Source organism: Mustela nivalis, assembly GCF_964662115.1.
Source record: "Mustela nivalis genome assembly, chromosome: 8".
In the NCBI taxonomy this organism is placed as follows: domain Eukaryota; kingdom Metazoa; phylum Chordata; class Mammalia; order Carnivora; family Mustelidae; genus Mustela; species Mustela nivalis.
Genome location: NC_139027.1, coordinates 35,624,672 through 35,644,887, shown reverse-complemented (window position 1 = coordinate 35,644,887; position 20,216 = coordinate 35,624,672). Strand labels below are relative to the sequence as shown.

The 20,216-nt window shown below is 50.8% G+C and overlaps 1 long non-coding RNA gene across 3 annotated transcripts in view; it reads left to right on the top strand.

The window, feature by feature from the left end:
* Positions 1-20,216, top strand: part of LOC309870849 — a 225,094-nt gene that overhangs the window by 174,514 nt on the left and 30,364 nt on the right. For 2 of the 3 annotated variants that reach the window (XR_014314850.1, XR_014314851.1), the window contains one exon: positions 8,032-8,398. The exons of the other annotated variant lie outside the window; for it this stretch is intronic. This is a non-coding gene — a long non-coding RNA (uncharacterized lncRNA). Of the gene's footprint in view, positions 1-8,031; positions 8,399-20,216 lie in introns of those variants that run through there. 3 annotated transcript variants of the gene reach the window in all.

Here is a 20,216-nt window from a genome sequence, read left to right as displayed (position 1 = left end):
CACAGGGCAATGACTCTGTAATGCTGGAGCCCCAGCCCATGCTCTATTTCACTTATGTATAATGCTACCACCTCCCTTCAGCTCCCCACCCCTGATCCTGGTGGTCTCTTTAATTAGGAAAGATTTTTCAAAGGAGAATAATCAATATTACTGGGGATATACTTAACTGTCAGATTCCACGCTTCCCCATAATATCCTATTTTTTTAAAGATTATTTATTTATTTATTTATTTGACACAGAGAGAGAGAGACAGGGAGATCGCAAGTAGGCAGAGAGAGAGGGGGAAGCAGGCTCCCCGCTGAGCATAGAGCCCGATGTGGGGCTTGATCCCAGGACCTGATCATGACCTGAGCTGAAGGCAGAGGCTTAACCCACTGAGCCACCCAGGCGCCCCCCACAATATTCTATTATTCCCAAAGCTCCCAGCATTGCAACCCAGGATTAGGTAGATGAGAGTGGCAGCTATTGCCTTCAGCACGCTCTTCTAAAAAGGATCAGGATTATGGTACCTGGTTCTCAGCTAAACGGTTGAAAATGGTGAACGCCCAAGATGCATCTGCAGTGTTTTGCTGAGCAGCCTCCAGGAAAGATATTGAGAAAGTTAAAGTGAAAACCCAGCGCGACTTTGTCGATTTCAAGATGCGGCGTCAAGGAAACACGCTGAGCGGGGAAATCACTTCTGATACTAGTTGATGTTACGAATGGAGCGTCATCCTTTCGAACACGGGGAAAGTGTGTAGCTGTCCTCCAGGGAAGGGTGCTCCCGAAAACGCGCAGCTGCCTGGCTGTGACCAATTTTTGGTTTTAACCACTAATTAAGCTCCGTATATTCAGCACAGACCGCCTTACTGATCAGGAGAAAGAGACTCCACGCTCATGGTAAGAGGCCCTCTCTGTGTCCAGGACCCCTTCGTCTGTGCACTTAGCCGGCAGCCAGGCTCTGTTTTGGTGCTCAGCCCGTCTAGACAAGCCTCGTCTCCACTCTACCCAAATCAGGTCCGATTTGAGGATTAAGGTGTCCACATTTTTGCCCTATTAGCACAGTTAAAGAATGATAACAACGAATATAAAACCACCAACCAACATCAAAAGACCTAAGCATGAACTATGCTAAAGAAAGCCAGCCTTTGGGGGCTTGGGTGGCTCACATGGTTAAGCATCTGCTTTCGGTTCGGTTCAGGTTGTGATCTCCGGGTCCTGGGATGAAGCCCCACATTGGGCTCCCTGCTCAGCAGGGAGTCTGCTTTTCCCTCTGCCTCTCCCCCGGCTCCTGCTCTGTCTCTTTGTCTCTCTCTCTCTCTCAAATGAATAAATAAAATCTTAAAACAAAACAAAACACCCAAACCATGGAAAGAAAAGGAAGCTGGCGTTGACAGCGGCAGAGGGAGAAAGTGGAGGGTAATGCATTGAACACTAGGTCTCAGGACAGACCCTGGTTCTCCTCGGAGTCTGTGGTAGTCTGGGATCTGGCAGTGACCTTAGGGAGCTCCTCCACAGGTGACTCAAAGAACCCAGAACCAGAGCCTCCATGAGCACTTCAGGATGATCCTCAGGCTTCCTTGGGGTGCGACGGGGACATTGGCAACACTGCTGCTATGCTGGGGAATGCACCCCAGACTTAATAGCTGGTTGGGGCTGACAGTGCCTTGGGATCTGCTTTGCAGAGGTGGGAGGGGAGGTCTGGCCAGGCCCCATACAGTGACCCCCCTGCACCGGTGCAGATGAAGAATGGAAGTTCTTGTCCAGAGCTGCTGCATATCCCAAGTCACTTCTCTTCCAGCCCACCCCTCATCCCTCGGTACTCCAGAGGGGCCTGGGGCCAGCCCGATGACCCCCAGCACACACTGCCCCAGGGACTGCAAGCAGAAAGCTCTTTTTCTGCCTGTTTGGGTGCAGTTGGGGTAATTTTTAATACATTCCTTTTTGCTCTTCATCAACTTCCAATGTATCAAGATGTCCTGAGGGCAAAAGAACCGATTTAACTCTCTGATTAGAAGGAAGGCTCTTGGCCTAACGCCTCACTCATTTTGAAATACTGACATTAACCAGGGGAAAATCACTCAAGCTCTCTTGTTACTTCCTGTGCTTAATTAAGTGGCTCCGCAGGTGACTCAACCCTTTTATTTTTCAGAATGACATCAGACTTATTTTCCATTTTAATAGCCTGGTTACTTCATTGATTTTTCAAAATCCAATTTCACTTTCTAGTGCAAGTTTTTATCTATCCCCCCCCCCCCCAGGAAATGCTAACTCCCTTCACGGCTGAACCCCAACTATTACAAATGCCTCCATCTGGGTTTTCGGTGAGGTTTTTTCGTTGTTGTTTTTTTTTTTTTGAGCCCAAAGTCCAAAATCAGAATTTGAGAAAGGAATAGGAGGTGTAATCCTTGCGTGCCAAATAATTAATTTAAATAATTTCACAAAGTGTTGGAGTTTTTAAGATAATGCGCTATCTAGGGTTATTCCTGAGAGGGGTTCCCGCATCTTGGAGGTGGTGTTGGGGTCCCTGCAGAAAACCCCGTCTGCAGAAGCCACCTCTGGGCTCTCCACTCTTGTCATTTCCTCCTGTCAATTCAAGGAGCATCTTTCCAACCTCGTAAGCTTGTTTTGAGAGCATTTAAGGCTTACCGGGTGGCTGTTCAACATTTATTCCTCTCAAGGTTAATTGCCATTGCTGATTGGCAAAAATCTGTTGTTGGAGGGTAGATGTGAGGATTTCTGCATGTTAACACGGTTTGGACTCACAGTCTCAAGAAAAAGCAGAGGCCACTGATGTTTCGCAGGGCATGTGACATTTATTTATTGTTCGTTTCTTGTTCCGTAGGGGGGCTTTTGTTTGTTTCTTCGGAGCTTGGGCAAGCTGAGTGAATTTCATTTTCTGCCCCTGCTGAGGGGTTTTCCTCCATTTAAACGTCATGCCCTGATTCAGTTTCGAAAAAAAAAAAAACCAAAAACAGAAACAAAAAAAAAAAGGCCACCCTGGTGAGGACGGGGAGAACACTGTTCACTCCTCATCATCCCAGGGAGGGCAACACGCATGGAGACAGTGACAGCAGCCCCAGGTGGCCCTGGCCTTCCCCCCAGACAGGAAGGGAACCAGACCCAAGCCAGAGGTGAATCTTCTGCTGCCCAAAGCACTTCTTCCCCTTCCCCAAGTTCATTACTACCTGAGAACTTGGGCTAGAAGCTCAGCGGGACTTGGTGATCCTTTTTTTTTTAAATCCCAAGGAAGAGTTGAAGATATAATGCATGCAGTAGGTGCTCATTACATGTTCATTTTCTTCCTTCTTTAATTAATATTTGCATAATGACACATTGAGGGAATTCACAGGCTGCACCGCCGGAAGAACACCCACTCTGCTGATTCTTTTCTCCTGTGAGAAAGATGTCAACCATTGGTTGTCTACCTTCTTGCTCCTCGGACGTCCCCCTTCCTCTAAAGAGCGGAGGAGATTGATTCTAAACTAACGTTCCATTTGAAGCAAAGCTGCCCCATGACATCTGGGCCTGTCCCTTCAGAGAGCTCTTTCTAACCCATCGGCTGTGATGAAAAATTATACCAGGCATGGGGTGGGGCCAAGACTCCTGAGCTGGATCCCTGCACTTGAGTCACTAACGATGACCCAGGAGGGCAGCCAGCCCAGAGAGACTCACACGACAAGACCGGTGGATGGTGGAGTGACAGGGCGAGAGCAGCCCGAGAGCAGCCCGGGTGGTAGGGAATGACTCCGGAGGCGAGCACTCCAGATTGCTGTCAGCGTCCATAGCTCCAAGCCCCTGTTACCACTGGGTTCCATGTACGGCTGGTCTTCCATATTCCGGGGGCCTCCAACCCAGAGACAAACGGCAGCCCCTTGACCCAGGCCCCATACAAACTCTTCAAAAGCCATGTGTGCGTGGGGGAGTGGGGATGCCTGGCTCACAGAAGGTATTCCGCAAATATTATAGGAAGAATTAGTCAAAGGACTCCAGATTGAACCCTGACATAGAAGTCTTTGCACTTGGATGTCTCCAGCCCTCACCCTTGAGGGCCTTAGGTTGGCGGCTTCATCCTGCCATCCTGCAACACAGCTCTTCCCGCCAGTGCCGCCCTATGACCAGAGTTCACGCCTTACAGGCCTCAGCTAACCCCTTGCACTTTCCAGTTCCGCCTGCTGGGTCCATACGCTCCATCATCCAATTCCCCCATCCCAAAGTCTCCCGGGCTGTGTCTGCCGTGGGAATCCCCTCTGCCCAGAGCCTCGTCGTCCCCGGGACGTGAGAAGGGTAGAGTGGCTGGATGGCAAGGAAGTGGTGGGTTTCTCAGAACACTGCTCCCCCTTGGATCGTATCACCTGGGTTTCTCTGCTGGCGTCGACGTTCTGATAGAAGGGGCTGCCTTTTGGCGCAGTTTCGGGACACCAGGGCACTGGGTCGTGATCAGGGGAGCGGAGAATAGCCTCTATGCCTTTGATCTTCCTGGGGCCTGTGTCAGGGCCTTGTTGCTTTTCCTCTGCCTAGCTATGTTCATGTTTGCTTCTCACTTCCTCAAAACTGAGCAATAGTTTTAGGGATCACATAGAAGGAGTAAACTTGTAAAAAAAAAAAAAAAGAAAGAAAGAAAGAAAGAAAAAAGGTAAGAGAGTGGCTAACATGAATATCAAGGGGGTCTTTACCTCTGGTGGAGGGGAAGGAGGAAGATACCATTTGTGGGGGAACCCTAGGACTCTTCTATAAGACGCTGTTTCTGCTTTTAACCTTGGCTGTGGACCTCCAAGTGTTCTATGATTATTCCTTAAGCCGCGCTGATACATTTTCTGCACTCTCCTGAGTGTGTGGTGCATTTCATAAGGTGTGTGGTTTCTTCCACAATAACCGACACTTTTAAGACGCACTCCAGCCCTGGCTGCCCCTCCCTGGCCATTTTGCCTGGCTGAGCCAGGTCCAGGGTGCATCTGGGGAGCACTGAGATCTGCCCCTGCCACCTCCTCCCCGCCCCCCTCGACCACCACCCAGGCTGCATCCTGCCCTGGTTTCCGAAACCCGGGACCATTGCCGGACGCAACGTCGCAGACACTCGGCTGCCTTCTACTTGCCACCTGTTCTGAACAACATAGACCCGATAAACCAGAACGTGTCCCAGAGAGCTCTGCCTCTACGATTACACCCACCCCCTCCTGCTCAGCTCTCCCCCGTGCAGGTGCATCTGTTCAGGAAGGTGCTGGTGTTTTCTGATCCAGGACCCGTGTGACCCCGTAGCCCACAGGGGGCTGAGTGGCGAGGAGCTGAGCTCGCCTACCCAGTTCCATCCCCAGTGATTCCCCCCCCCCACTCCCCAGTCCGATAGCTGGGCTTCACTCTCCCCCCATGACCTGCCCAGGTCCCTCCCTAGCCTTGCCTTTCTCCCACCTAATAACCTGGTGAATTCACCTTGACTGTCTGCGGAGTTTCCTCTGCAAACATCAGCGGGCCAGGAAAGGTCTCGGGGATGGCATATCCAACCTGCCATCTCCAGGTTCACACAGCTGGCCACAGGACCGGTGCCAACGGTATGCCCTTCATGGCCCTTTGGACTCAGGAGCTGCTATTGATTCTACTGGCCAGACACATGCCTTCCCTTTGAAGTGTTTGTCGACAAGGCAGACGTATTGAACCAAAATGAGCGTGGGGGCCGTCGGGAGGCGTGTAATGAATGTTTGCTGGCAGCAGTGAGTGCACATTTAGGCAAACATTTGGAGACAGTCTAACTAGCATAGCCTGTCCTATGTGTCTGCGGATCTGAAGTGAGGATCTCACCCCAGTCAGGACAGGGCACGGGCTTTCTGTTCAAAGATGCTCTCCCAAGCCATCCTTCCTTCCTCTGTACAAGGCAGCACAGTGTGAATGCTGCAGACGGGGCTGGACGTTCCTCCGATCCCGCGCACTCCCGAGCTATGTGCTCTGAGGCAAGCTCTGTGGTTTGTCTGAGCCTCAGTTTTGGCTGGAATGATAATTTCTTCTCTGTGGGGTGGACGGGGCTTAAATGAGATAACGGGGGTAAGCCACTAGCAGGACGTGTGGCACTTTCCTGGTTTTCAGTACTTGCTAGCTCCTTTCTCCTTCCTTCTACCTTCCTTCCTTTGCTTCAGGGAGTACTTAACTCTGGAAAATAGTATTAGGCTACTTTGAAGAATAGCCAGAATTGGCCATTATCTCCCTTGATCCCCGGAACCAGGTAGTCCGTGGTTCCGGACCCAAGTCCAGCCCCTCACTCAGTGACTCCTGTGACCTCTCAGAGAACTGCCCCCTCTGAAGAAGCCCTACCCCGCTCTGTACCCAGCACCCCTGCTTCCTGCAAAGAGCCCCCTCAGAGGCCCCAAACCAGAGCAGGTGAGAGTCAGGGGCCTGTAAGCCTGAGCCTTGCATTTTGCAGAGGGAGAACAGACCAGAGAGGGCTGCCGGTCTACCCCGGGTTGCCCAGCTTGCCAGCAAGGGTCCTCAGGACAGAAGCCACACAGCCCCACCTTTCACGACACTGCCTCTCCCACCAAACATCCTTTCCTTTTGGTGATTTCCTTTAAGAAGCTCATTGAGCTCCTAAGACAAGCCAGATAAATGTTAGAATCTTGGTTAAAAAGGAAACTATCCCCCTATAAATGAAAGACTATGGAGAGAGCCTGTTGGCGAGAAAGGAGAGGGTTCCCAGGAAGTTTCTGGCAGGACTTGCGGCGGCCACCAAGCCGGCTGCGTGTGGCGTGGTGCCCGGCTGAAACGTGGTCCCTGCTGGGCACAGGTGCGCTTCCCCACAAGCAAGAGTCAGAGATGTCCTGGTTTGGTCCTGGTTTTCTGCAAAGTTTGAAAGAAGGGGAAATGTTCACATGCCTCGAACAGTCTCCAAGCAGACAGACTGAATCCACGCGGGGAAAACATCCCGACAACACGCGGGTGCTCGGGCCGACCGGGCTGTCGCTGTCCCGTCTGTCGGCCACGGGGAGGGCTGTCTGCCCCGTGACTTCCACCCTCACACTGGGCCCCAGCTGCCGCTCTTCCACTACCCCAGCCTTGGCACTCCGGCGCGTGTCCCCGCGCTCTGGAGCTCCTCCCCACGGTGACCCCCACAGCCGGCGGGGCCACCCCCAGGGAGGTTGGACACCAAGAGAATCACATGCATCTAGACTCATGCCAGATGCCACCTGACCCCAGGCTGCATGGGAGAGCATCCCTGGAGCCTGGCACCACGCCTGGCACGCAGCGGGGCTGTTTCTCTTTGAGCAGTTGGGGGAGTAGGTCACAGCTGGAAGGCCTTTATGCTTGCTTAGGTTTTAGGAGGCTGAGAGAGGATTACTCAGTGCCCGGAGGTCACACAGCCAGTTCGGGGCTGTGCACAAAGCATCTCAGGGTCCATTCAGCATTCAGTCAACACCGTTCTACGCAGCACGGATTATGTGCCAGGCCCTGTGTTGAAGCAAAAGGTACAGTCACGCATAAAATAGCTCATTCCTTGCCCTTCTGGAGCATGCAGTGCGTTCCAGCAACAAGGATTAAGCAAATATATAGGAATTCAATTATATACAGTGGTTAAGAGCACAGGGGCCTGGCTCAGGGGAGGGTTCTCCAGGTAAACACCAGGAGGTGGTGTTTAAGGGGGAGTAGCATCGGCCACTGGGGAAGGGAGAAGAGTGTGTCGGTGGGTGGGGGTGGGGTGGGGTGGGAAACAGCGGGCACAAAGGCCCTGATGAGGCCTGCATGGCTGGAGCAGGGGATCAGAGATAAGGTGTCAAAGGGACCAGTCTTTTGTTCCTAGGGTGATGCTTCTTGTACCTTGCTTGATACATCCCTCCTTTCTCACTATGAGGTCTTAAAGATATTTCTGTTACAGTTGGAAAGTTTCATTTTTACATGTGGATCTTTAGTTCACGTGGAATGTGTCTCTGACTCTGCGTGAAGCCCGGTTCCCCACTGCTTACCTGTGTGACTCGCAGAGCAGACGCCGTCCCCGGGGTCCCCACCCGGCCCATAAGTAGGTTACATGAGGTTATCTCTGAGGCTTCAGTGATGGAATCACTCCCCAGGTCTCCACGTGCCCAGCAGAAATGCCACCGCGTGGACACGGTGCCGGCTGCCCAGCCCACTCTGCTCATCTCTCCTCTGGAAGGAGAGTGAAACACCTCCAGACTCACTTCCTGGCCAGAACTTCACTTGACATCATTCCTTTCTGGTGTTTTCATTATATGACCTGTCCTGGGGCGAGGATGGAAGAAGAAGCCTCTGAAACTCAGGGTGTTACCAGAAGCATACATCGGCTAGACTGGCACCTTTGGAAACACCAGCCTGTGAACTGGTTGTGAAAATCTTTCAAACCTGCCTTGAAGGAGTCCCTGAGAGGTGCCGCCTCACGGCAGGACACAAACATACACACGAATAAGCACCCAGTCCGCAGTTTCGGAACTGTTGTAACAACACGGAGGGTGGGAGACTCTGTCAGCCCAGTTTGCGGGGACCAACCCTGCCCAGTGGTACCAACATTGGGGAGGAGTCCCTGAAGACCCCATGGGGGAGGGTGGGGTCTGAGATGAGGTGATGTTCACGGGCGGTGGCGCAGGTAGGGAAACTCAGCCCAGGCTCATTTCAGGAAAGGGGTGTGCAGATGGTCATTTTATGGGGATAGGAAGGTATGGTGTCTTACAAGACACAAGGGTGGAAGAGACGGGGAAGAAACTGGGAAAGAGCCTATCCATTGGGTGCCAAGTCTTGCAAGACATAAGCCAGCTGTCTCTCCCATTGGCAAATTCCTCAGAAGAGGGGATCTGATCAGCTGGAGGTCTTCGATGGTTAAACTTTGTCAGCTGGACTGGGCCATGGAGGGCCCTGATATTTGGGCAAACATTATTCTGCGTGGGGTGTTTCTGCAGGGGCATTTTCAGATGAGTTTAACATTTAGGTGGCTAGACTGAATAACATTTAAGTTTAACATTTACGTGGCTAGCCACACTTAAGTGGCTAGACTTCATGTTTCTTCCTAAGTGGGTGGGCCTCGTCCAATCAGTTGAAGACACGAACAGAACAAAAAGGCTGACCTTTTCTTGAATAAGAGGGAATTCCTCTTCCTTGATTACCTTTGAGCTGAGACACTGGTCTCTTCCTGCCTTCAGACTCTGGCTGAAAACCTCAGCTCTTCTTGGGTCTTGAGGCTACTGGCTTTCACACTGGAACTCACACCATCAACTCTCCCAGTCCTCAGGCTTTCAGACGCCTTTGGAATGATACCTTTGCCTAGCCTGCTCTCTGGCTTGCCAACTGCAGTTCTTGGGACTTCTCAGCCTTTGTAACTTTGTGAGCACTTTGTGTGTGTGTGAACGTGTGCGTGCGTCCTACTGGCTCTGTTTTCCCGGAGAACCTGACAAATGTAAGATCCCAGGGAACACATGGGTCTACCTGAGGTGCCTCTGTGAAAAGAGGCAATTCCCAGGCAAGGGGACACCATAAAGCCAGCAGAATGGGTCTACAGTGGCCATGTCACCCCATAAGCAGCAGAAGGTCTCCTCCTCTGTGTTCCAGGAACATGTTGCACACCCAGGTAACTCTGTGTGTGTGTGTGTGTGTGTGTGTGACATCTGCCCTCCATAAGGCTTGCAGTTCAGTCTTGCACAGTCCCTAAGCCTTTGCATGTTCAGGCCTCGCGCAAGCCTTGCCTGTGGACAATTCTCAAGGGTGGCTATTGGGTTAGTTGGGACTGATGCCAGAAAAGACCTGCGCCTCTGATATGCCCCTCCTCGGTACACACGCAGAAGCCACACCATTCACCATTGTTTGAAGTTAAAGCACTGTGGAGGGGGGATGAGTGGGGGGCGGGGGGCGGGGGGGCTACCCACCCGGACAGTACAAGACCCCCCAGCAGGCTTCCTCTGAGCCTGGCATCTGGGCGTGTTGCTGCCACTTCCAAATGGTTTTTACAACTTGTAGGAACCCAGGGGCCGTGCCAGGATGGTGATGTTCCCTTTCATGCAAGATGGACCTGTGGATGAGTAACCCTGGCAGAACCCCAGAGCAGCCTCCTCCGTCAGCGGTGGGCATACCCAAGCGAGCCGGTGCTCGCCTATGCACAGCCCCTGGACTGCAACATTCCCTCTGTTCCCAGATTTCTAGAATTCCTGGTTCAGAGCCAGTGCCATCCTAACCATAGTAGGAGGAAGCTTGAGCAGGAAGCAAGTGCAGGACACTGAGGGTTCCTGCCCTGCCCGCCCCCATGAAGGCAGGTACAGCAGTCCTCCCCCAGACCCCCTTGTCCTCCAGCTTTGGGGCTTTTCCTCATTCTGTTTCCTCTTATGGAAGTCTGCCTATTTCTCCCATCAGTGTGTCTCCACTTTCCGTGAACTACTGAAGGATGAACAGCTAGGTGTGGCCCCTGAGGGTACCTGGGTCATGCATTTGCTGTCTCTGATCTTACAGTTCCGGACGTCTTCATACTCCATCCACCTTAGTCCTCTGGCCATAGAGTTTTAAAGTCTGAAGGTCATCTGGGCATGTCTGAGCTCCTCCCTTGACAAAGGAGTTCTAGAAAAACACGCACAGAGCGAGCCGTGAGGGGCCAGCACGCTTGGAGATTCCCCTGTACCTCTTCTCCACGGTGTTTCTCCCCCCATGGAGCTGCCTCTCACGACCAGGAACCGGTCATTCTCGTGTCCCTTCCCAGCACTGCCGTGAGCAACACACTCACACACAGCCTCACAGTCTATATGGGGCTGAACCGTGTCCTCCTAAATCCATGACCATCCAAAACCTCAAAATGCAAACTTATTTGGAAATAGGGTCACTGCAAATGTTAATCTGTTGCAATGAGGCCATACTGGAGTAGGGTGGGCCGTAATTTGACCTATTGGGTTCTCTAGGAAAAAAGCAGACCCAGCAACACACATACATGCATACACACAGAGTCATGTGAGGACAGAAGCAGAGACCGCAGGGCTGTGGCCATAAGCCAAGGTCTGCTGGGAACCCCCAGAAGCAAAGAAGGAAGCTCCATTAGGCTGTCAGAGAGAAATCACCACCTCACCCCTGCAAGATCCGCACCCCCCACCCCCGCAACCCAGTGCCCACAGTGCCTCCAGCACTATCAGTTACTAAAGATTTTTTTTTTTAACTAGTCTTAAATTAATTCACTTTTCCCCCCATAATTTTGGCTCATCCAAGTATTCCATCATTAAAATTGTGGGCTTTTGGGGGAGGTACCTGGGTGGCTTAGTCAGTTCAAAGTCTGACTCTACCTCTGCTCAGGTCTTGGTCTCAGGGTGGTGGGTTCCAGCCCTGCATTGGGATCCACTGGGGCATGGCGCCTCCTTAAAAAAAAGAAAATTAGAGATTTTGATTGATGTATTTGTGATATCTGTGTGACAAGTGTCCCAGATTAATGCATGTGCTATATATTTGTCTATTTTGGTAAAACATACATAAGATACCATTTACTATGCTGACCATTTTTAAGGGTCCAGTTTAAGGCCTACAATTTCTAATTTTTTAACTTCTGTTTTTTAAGTTTATTTATTTTTTTGTAATCTCTGCACCAAACGTGGGGCTCAAACTCACGACCCTGAGATCAAGAGCTATGTGCTCTTCCAACCTGAGCCAGCCAGGCCCCCTCTAATGAACTTTAAAATGCTGATACTGAGTAAGGCTTGGATAGGTTGGGGAAAATTCACCTCAGCTTACAGGAATTTTAAGGGGATGGATGGAGACTTGAACCCAAGCTGTCTGATTCCAAAGCTGTATCTGTCATCATGGCATTAATAACCAGAGGGAGGAGGACAACTGTGACAGTTAACGTTTATGGAGACTTTACTCCGTGCCAGGCATTGTTCTAAGCACTTTAAACATTTTAGGTATTTATAATCTCATAGTCAAACACCTGTACAATCAAGTAGATAGAATTCATTTACATTCATACATGTAATGTCATATATACGAGTACGTCTGTACGTCTGTGGACACACACAGAAAACTTCATTTAATCCTTAGGTCAACGCTGTGAGGTGGGTGCAGTTTTCATCCCCTTTCACAGATGAGGAAGCTGCTCAAGGCCGTGCACCAGTTCAGGGAGCTGGGAATGTAGCCCAGGCTGTTTGGCTCAGGGCTGTACTGGGGCCACTCTTGCCTCCGCCTGCTGTGGGCTAAGGAGGGTGGACAGAGAGACGTCTCTCCTGGGACCTTGCCGTGGCACTCATCCCAAACAGGAAGGCAAAGAGACGGGTCATGGGGAGTCATGCAAATGACCTTAGTCCCTGTCATCCCTCGGGAAGCTTGAGGCAGTCCTATCTTGGGCCAGGCAGAGAGGGAAAGGCACATGCCTCCAGGGGCCCTAGTCGCCCCCCTGGGCAATAGGCAGTGTGCCTTTGTTCACCCCATGTGTACGGAAGGCCAGCCAATGACCATGAGCCTGAGAAGAAACAGCCCCTCAAGGACTGCCCCTGTGACCCACAGCTCATCGTCACCAAGGTGCTTCCTAAAGAGGGGCCCCCATGTCCAACACTTGGAAGGAGCAGGTTTATGGGTGACCCAGGAGGGCTGAGTCTCCCAAAGGCTTCCTTTCTCTGGAATGAGGAGGAAGGCAGTGGGCAGGACCTGGCTGGGGGCAGGCACGTGCTCTCTGTGGGCTGGCCTGTTGCAGGGCCCTGCTCACATGGCCAGTGACCACTTGTGAGCTGGGCACCTGGGGGTGGGGCCAGGGGCTGCCTTTCTGGATGGTTCTGCAGTATCCCCTTCTCAAGGCCCATATCTGTAACCTTTCAGCCACATCAGCACGTGAAGTTTTTGGTTTTACGTATCTATTTTCTGGTTCTGGCTCCTGGCCTGCATCTCTGTTCGCAAAAAGAGCTAGAGTGCCGGGTTTCTAGAGCCATATGCCTGGCAGCACTCAGAAAAATAAAACGATAGCCTAGGAGTGGAGTCCCTGTGCTCGCAGTTTGCTCCTGTCACATGACGAGGGGGTGGTCTGCCACAGCAGGGATTGGGGGCGGGGGAGGGACAGTCGCACAGCATTGCTTCCCCCCCCCCCCCCGAATGCGATGTTGTAGTCCTTTGGGGGGATTGGCACTGCTTTTACAAAAACCTTCTATTTTACTTGGACCTTTTTTTTTTTTTTTTTAAAGATTTCATTTATTTACTTGAGAGAGAGAGACCGCGTGTGAGGGGAGGTGCAGAGGGGGCCGGAAAGGGACAAGCAGACTCTGAGCTGAGCAGGGGGCTCCATGCAGGCTCGAGCAGGAAGCCTGACATGGGGCTCGATCCCAGGACCCTGAGACCATGACCTGAGCTGGAGGCAGAGGCTTAACCCACTGAGCCACCCAGGCGCCCCAGGCACACATATTCTCATACACACGCACACATGTATACACATGCACCGGCACTTGAACCTACACGGACACATGGACACACACACACACACACACACACACACATTCATAGAGATATACATATACTCACAAACACTAAGGTCTAGACACTTCTATGCAGGCATGAGCACTCAGGGGCGCCTGGGAGGCTCAGTTGGTTGGACAGCCTACCCTGGGTTTCAGCTCAGGTCACGATCACAGGGTCGGTCATGAGATCAAGCCCCGCTGTAGGCTCTGAACTCAGCAGGGAGTCTGCTTGGAGAATCTCTCTCTCCCTCTCCTGCTGCCCCCTCCCCTCACTCATGTATTCTCTAAATAAATAAATAAAGAATAAAGAAAGAAACCTTAGGATCCAGACACATTTACTCATGTACAGACACACACACACACTCATACCAACAGTGCCCGGCCAATACCTAGGGTTAGCTCTGCTAAAAGAAACAGACCTTTGTCCTTCATCCTCCCTTATTTCCCAATTGGGCACCAAAGGACACAGCCGATGGCAACCTTGGAATGACAGAGTCCCCAGGCAGGTGATCTCCGGGTCAGGAGCTCAGCTGAGGAGGAGGACTGCCCAGTCTCACCTGCTGGCCTCAGGCCGAGTGCCTTGCAGTCCCAGCACCCTGCAGCAAATCCTCTGGCGAGACACATCCATCGTCCATCGGCAGGGAAGGCACTCATCCTCCCTTATTGCTCTGTGACTCATTGGACCCCTCTGGCCACAGGAGGGCTCTGACTGGCACTCCTGGGGCCTCCCCCTCCTGGCTGTGGGACCTGGCATGAGGAACTGGCACTGAAGGCCGGGGCCTAGAGCCCCAAAGAGGAAGATTCCTTCCATCCTTGGTCAGGGAGAATCCCAAGGGTGAATTTTAAGCCTTTAAAAGAGGATAAAGCAGACGTGACTGGCATTCTGAGTTGAGAATGAAAGATACCAGGCAGGGGTAAGAGAATGAAGGTCTAGGGTGTGACCACTGGTCGGCTGAGCTCGGATGAAGTGGGTCTGTCTTAAGAATTGTAGAATCAGAGGCACCTGGGTGGTTCAGTGAGTTGAGTGTCAGACACTTGATCTCAGGGTCATGAGATTGAGCCCTGCACCGGGCTCTGTGCTGATCGTGGAGGTTGCTTGGGATTCTCTCTCTCACTTTCACTCTAGAAATCTAGAATCAAATTGCAATTCTTGTTTTTTCTGTTGCTGCTGCTTCTCAAGAAATTGCTTCTGGTCTTTGGCGACCCTGCACCTGAATTGTCCAGGGAAAAATGTCTACATCTGTTGGGAACTTTTCTATTATCAGTGAAAGGGGACTCATTTGGCCCCTATAATTAACAGGGATTGGGGCACTGATCCAGACCCCATCTCTCTACCCTCATTGAGGCCTGGGCTTATCTGGGGGGTTATGAAGACTTCTAAGGGGTGGGGGACATGTATCTGAGATCAAAGCCTTGATGGGTGTTGACCAGGTCTGATGGCAGCAGCCACACCTACAGCATTCAAACTTATGAGTCCTTTCAAGGTCATGGGACCCATCTTGGATAAGAGACTGCCTAAAGGTTCCTATAAGGTTAGAACCCAAGAAGAAACAAGGTACAACAAGGACGCTGGGGGCTAGAGAGGCAGGCTCATCCAGTGCAAGAACTTCCTTCCCCACCCTCCCACCAAAGCTGCCCTTACGCCTTCAGCCTGCTTCTCTCTTCTTTCCATGGCTCCAACCCAGCCTCCCATCACGGGTTAGCTTGATGGGGTGGCCATCATGAAATGGCTATTTCCTGTTTAATCGGATAAAGCCTGTCCATGAAAGTCATTACCTGCTGAGTGACAAAGAGCAGCAGGGCAAACTACACATACACACACGTGAGTACACACACCATCATCAATGTATGGTGGGAGGACATCAGGCCAGCGAAGGCTTTGAGATCCTCTTGTGGGAGAAAGAGCCATTCCTGGTATACCACTGCCATCCCAGAAGAGACGAAAACCTGTTCTGAAGTTGAACCACAGGGTGTATTTTCTGTTATCCAGAAATTATCATGGAGGGCCGTTCTGCCAACTATGTAGAGTCCTTGAGATGCTACAGAACATGAAAGAATCAAACAACCTTTCTTCAGCTCCAGGACCACAAAGTGGAAAAAGCCTACTGAGCTGGAAGGGGGAAGAGGGCATTGTCAGGAGCCAAGGAAATCTCTTGGTGAACAAAAAAAATAGTAAGCCTCTTTGCTTTTCCCCCCAAAGTGACAAATTTGACTTGTCAGATGCAAGTTCAACTTGTGGACAATCCACTCGCGACTGATAATCTCCATAGTAACTGCGGTGTCACGTGATGACACAGAAGCAGTAGAGACGGAGGCAGAGCAGATTTCCAGACTGCTTTTCTTCTGGTAGATTCCATGAGGTCAGCCTAATTAACAGGAGCGGAACTGAGACCTTGGTTTAAGTCATTGGCAGATGCTCCTAAGAAAGAATGAAGATACTTTAGCACCTTCTCTTCCCATTCAAGGGTCCTGTGCCAGGACAGGGAGAAGGGGCTCCAATGTGCCATCCCTCCGTGCTCCCCCACCCCCAAACTTGCTGAGCTCCAAACAGCGTTTCTAAATGCTTTCTTTGTAGAGTCGTGTCTGGAGAAAAAAACTCTAATTCTTCTGAACCTTTTAAAATATCAGACACTGGTGAGAGAGGGAGCCAGGAATACAAGCCAAGTCCTCTTTTTAATTAGTATTATAAATTTCTACTTCTTTAATTTCCAACTGCTTCTCCCTGCAAAATGCAGGTACACTGTAATTAAGGCTTTCCATCCATGACATTTGTTCTTAGACTAGAAAATGCCGTCCCCTTCTCAAAGCGTATTTCTTGTAGTCGGGTCTACTGTAGGTCTGGTGACTCGTTGAGAGTGGAAATTTCATTCATTTTCACAGATTCAAAGAGTGAGGTGTCTGTTGCCTTCCTGACATACTCTGGCGGCGAGGAGGTGACAGGGCTGCATGCCCATGCGGGTCCCAACCTCCCTGTCCGATGGCCACACTGGTTCTCTCCACCACGACCATTGCTGTCGGATCTGTGCCCAGGCCACTCAGGCGGCTCTGCTTGGCCAAGTCTAGAACATTTTGCTTTGTCTGCCACAAGACAATTGCTCCATTGTCTCCAGGTTAATGAAGTTTTTGGTCGAAACACGATTTCAAACATCTCTTGGACCTCTTTGCTCTTCATTTGGATAGACAAGTCCACCAGTCCCTTCCTAATTCTTCCTCTTCTGGGGCTGCTCTGCGGAGCTGGTGTGTCATGGAGATGTGTTTTCAGCCACCATGTTGGCCTTCGTTTCTGCCTGGAGCAACCCCAACCCAGCTGTGTGTGTTGTGTGTGAGCTCTGGAAAGGAGCAGATCACCCAAGGAGAACCAGTGAGGCTGTTCTCCTGCTCTAGCAAGGGGGTCGGCCACCATCAGCAATGTCTGGGGCCAGGAGGGGCATGGGAAAGAGGGAAGGTTCCAGGTGTGCCTAGGTTGGAGCCTGTTGGTAGGAGAAGCTGTAGGCCAGTGTGTATGAATGGTTCCTATGTGATTGGCTTAGGGGTGCCCATTTGGCTTTCTTTTGTGGACTCTATGTTGGAAATGGGACAAAAACTAGGGAAACTAGCAGCTATTAATCTATAAATCAAGTCCTGGCAGTTTGGTTTCGATTGTTACAGGAGCTATGGTTTGGCTCTCTGTGCTGGTTTCTGCAGATTGTGCGTCTGAGTTCTGTCTTATATACGGTCTGGCTGTCATCCGTCAGTATATTCCGTCACATAGAGTGTGTACAAGACTGTCTTCTCCCAGAATCTACCTGAAATCAGTAAGTTGAACAGGTGGGAGTCAGGGACGGAAAGTCATTTTTGTTCAAAGAGTCACAGATGGAAATTCAGCATGCTTGTAAGAGAACTGGATTTGAGGGGTTCTCCGTCAACTGCTCCTCTGGGCCAGCTGAAGTCTCCCTCCAGGCTCGCTGACCTTTCTCAGACACTACAGGGAATTGGGGATCCTGAGTTGGAGTAGCAGGTGGGCCAGAATGTCACCCATGAAGCCAGCCACGTGACCCTCCAGATGTACACTCCCTCAACTTCCCTTTCCGTCCCGCTCCCTCCCGGAAGCCATCTTGCCACCATACCCACTCACAGACCTTACTTCAAGGTCTTGTCTTCAGACTTACTGTTTTTCACCAAGCGAAGAATTATTGAGAAGGCAGTCAAGGTTAATCTATTTTTAATCAGGACACAAAGCCCAAAAACAAGAGCTAAGTCCCTAGGTATGGAAGGTCAGATACCTTGCAGCAGGTGGTGGTTCTAAAATGCTGTGGCCCAGATACCAGCTGATCAGGCGAGCGACAGCATTTCCAGACGTACTCCTTGTTTCTGCCCCCAGTAACATGCCTCCAAGCAGCTAGATGATTCTAGGTCTTTCCAGAGGTCACAGACTGGAGGCTTATGGGTCACATTCAGTCTAGAGATGTGTTTTGCTTGACACGCATGCATTTTCCATTTTTTAGTTACTTGCTAAGATTTTAAAATCAAGAGCTTGCCTTTCACATAAAAAATCTCTATGTTCCAAGTTCTCCTGGAAATGGGATGATCTGACAACACTGGGTCATCTTTCCACTTGAGTCTGCTGAGCAGAATAGACACTGCCCCCATTGATAGGGGAGAGCCATGGTCTCTTCTTTGTCATAGTCTCCATTTGGCCAGCCATTTTCTCCTGGGTGACACTGTGATGGAGTAAATATTTATGTCCCCACCTCTCAGATTCATTTGTTGAAACCCTAACCCCCATGTGATGGCATCAGGAAGTGGGACCTCTGGGAGATGATTAGGTCAAGCAGCTGGAATCCTCATGAATGGGATTATTGACCTTAGAAGAGCCCTAGAAGAGCTCTCTCGTGAGGATGGGACAAGATGGCTACCTACAACCGGGAAGAAGGCCCTGCCAGAACCTCACCATGCCAGCATGCTGATCTTGGACTCACTGCCTCCAGAACTGTGAGAAATAAATTTTTATTGTTGTTGACAAACAACAAACACCCAGTCGGTGAGCGGTGGGTGCTTGAGGACCCCTAGCTGCCATGTTTATGAGGCTTCCCTGGGCCCGTGTAAAACATGGCCGTTGGAGAGCAGAGTTGGCTGTCAACTGTATCCATCAGGATAGACCAGTACTACATAAACCCCAAACTCAATGTCCGCATCAGCCCAGGTTTATCTGTTTCTTGCCTGTGCCACCTGCCTGTCTTAGATCAGCCAGACTCTGCAGTGTGTCACCATCACTCAGGGAAGCAGGATGATGGAGGATCCCCTCAGGAGTGCCATCAGTCACTGTGATAGAAAAAAGGGGACATGGTGAATCAAGTTCTGGTCTTACAGTCCTCTTCTCAGAAGAGACACCCATTACCTCAACACCCATTTCTTTGGCAACATTAAGTCACATCTCATTTCAAAGAATGACCCTAAGCCTTATGCTTCCCAGTGCCACACTGTTCCCTCACAGCACAGCTGGCTCCCCACCTACGGCACCCTGTCCCCTGTCCTTCTGCTACTCCCAAGGAGATTTTCTTGGGAGAGAGTTGCCCAAATAGATGGTACACTTCCTTCCTCAAATTTTAGACCTAACAAAGTAATAATGACACATTGCCATAAAAAGACCCCAAAGACGAGATGTCTCTTTTGCTTCTGTGTATAAGCCATCTGGTCAGGTCCACACCTGATCAGAACTTCTCACGGGTTTCTCAGTTGGATGAGCTGAGCGTATCTAGTTTTCTGGCACCATGCCCACATATAATAGTTTGGCTCTGACCCCAACAGCAGCCACCATGCTAAATGGATGAGGCCGGGCCCTATTCAACTCCAGATTCCCCTCAGATTCAAGATAATTGTCACGTGGCCTTGAGACTATTAAAGAGAGAACGCTATGGAATACTTCTCCCAGGGTCTCACAAGAATGAGTGGTGTTAAGACCTCTTCATTGCAGCATAAAGACCTTTCTGCAGGACGATACAGAGGTTCTTGGGGTGTTGTGGAGAACTCTGGAAAAGTGCAACCATCACCCACAGCCCTCGGCCTCTCCCCACTGGAGAGCAGAAAGTGCTGTCTTTCCCCTGCCCAGAGACCCTCAGAAGTGTCAGCAGATACGGAAGGTGTCTAAGACATCCATCCCTCCTGTGCAACCCAGCTTTGTCCAGAGGCTGCTCTAAAGGAGGCCAGGGAGCCAGTGAAGGCTGCTGCGCTGTAAAAATGGAACAAAAAAATACTTGCCCCCATTGTGCCTAGTGACTACTGCGACATTCTTTGATAAAAACAAGAAAAGGAAAAATGACCTTGGAAATGATTTCGGAAATGCCCTCCCAGACGACACAGGGCTCCGGGATGGCTGAGCGCTCACCTTGTCCTGGGCCCTGGCTCGTTGCTCCATGAGCACCACTTCATTTCGTCTCCACAATAGCCCCCTTAGGTAACTGCTAATTTTATTTTATTTCTGTTTTACAGATAAGGATTATTCTTAGCTCAGAGTGGTCTGAATCTTGCAAAACACCCTTAAGAACTGCATTTGGCCCCAAATAGCCCCACTTTGGGCTGTATATGTAATGAAACAAAGGCATCCTCTCTCCCCATGTCCAGGCTTCCAGAGGGCAATGCACCACCTCCCCCTCTCTCCTTGGAGAAACGGGTGTCTGCACTACCAACCCCCCACCCTCCACCCCTGAATCAGGATTCAGCAGAGATGCACATGTCTGCTCCTTCTCCCCTCCTCAAATAAAATCATTTAAAGAGGTCAAACTTCACAGAGCTAGTAATGGCAAAGCTGAAATTCAAACCAAGGACCCAAGCTTGAAACCACTAATCTATGCTGCCTCCTATTATAA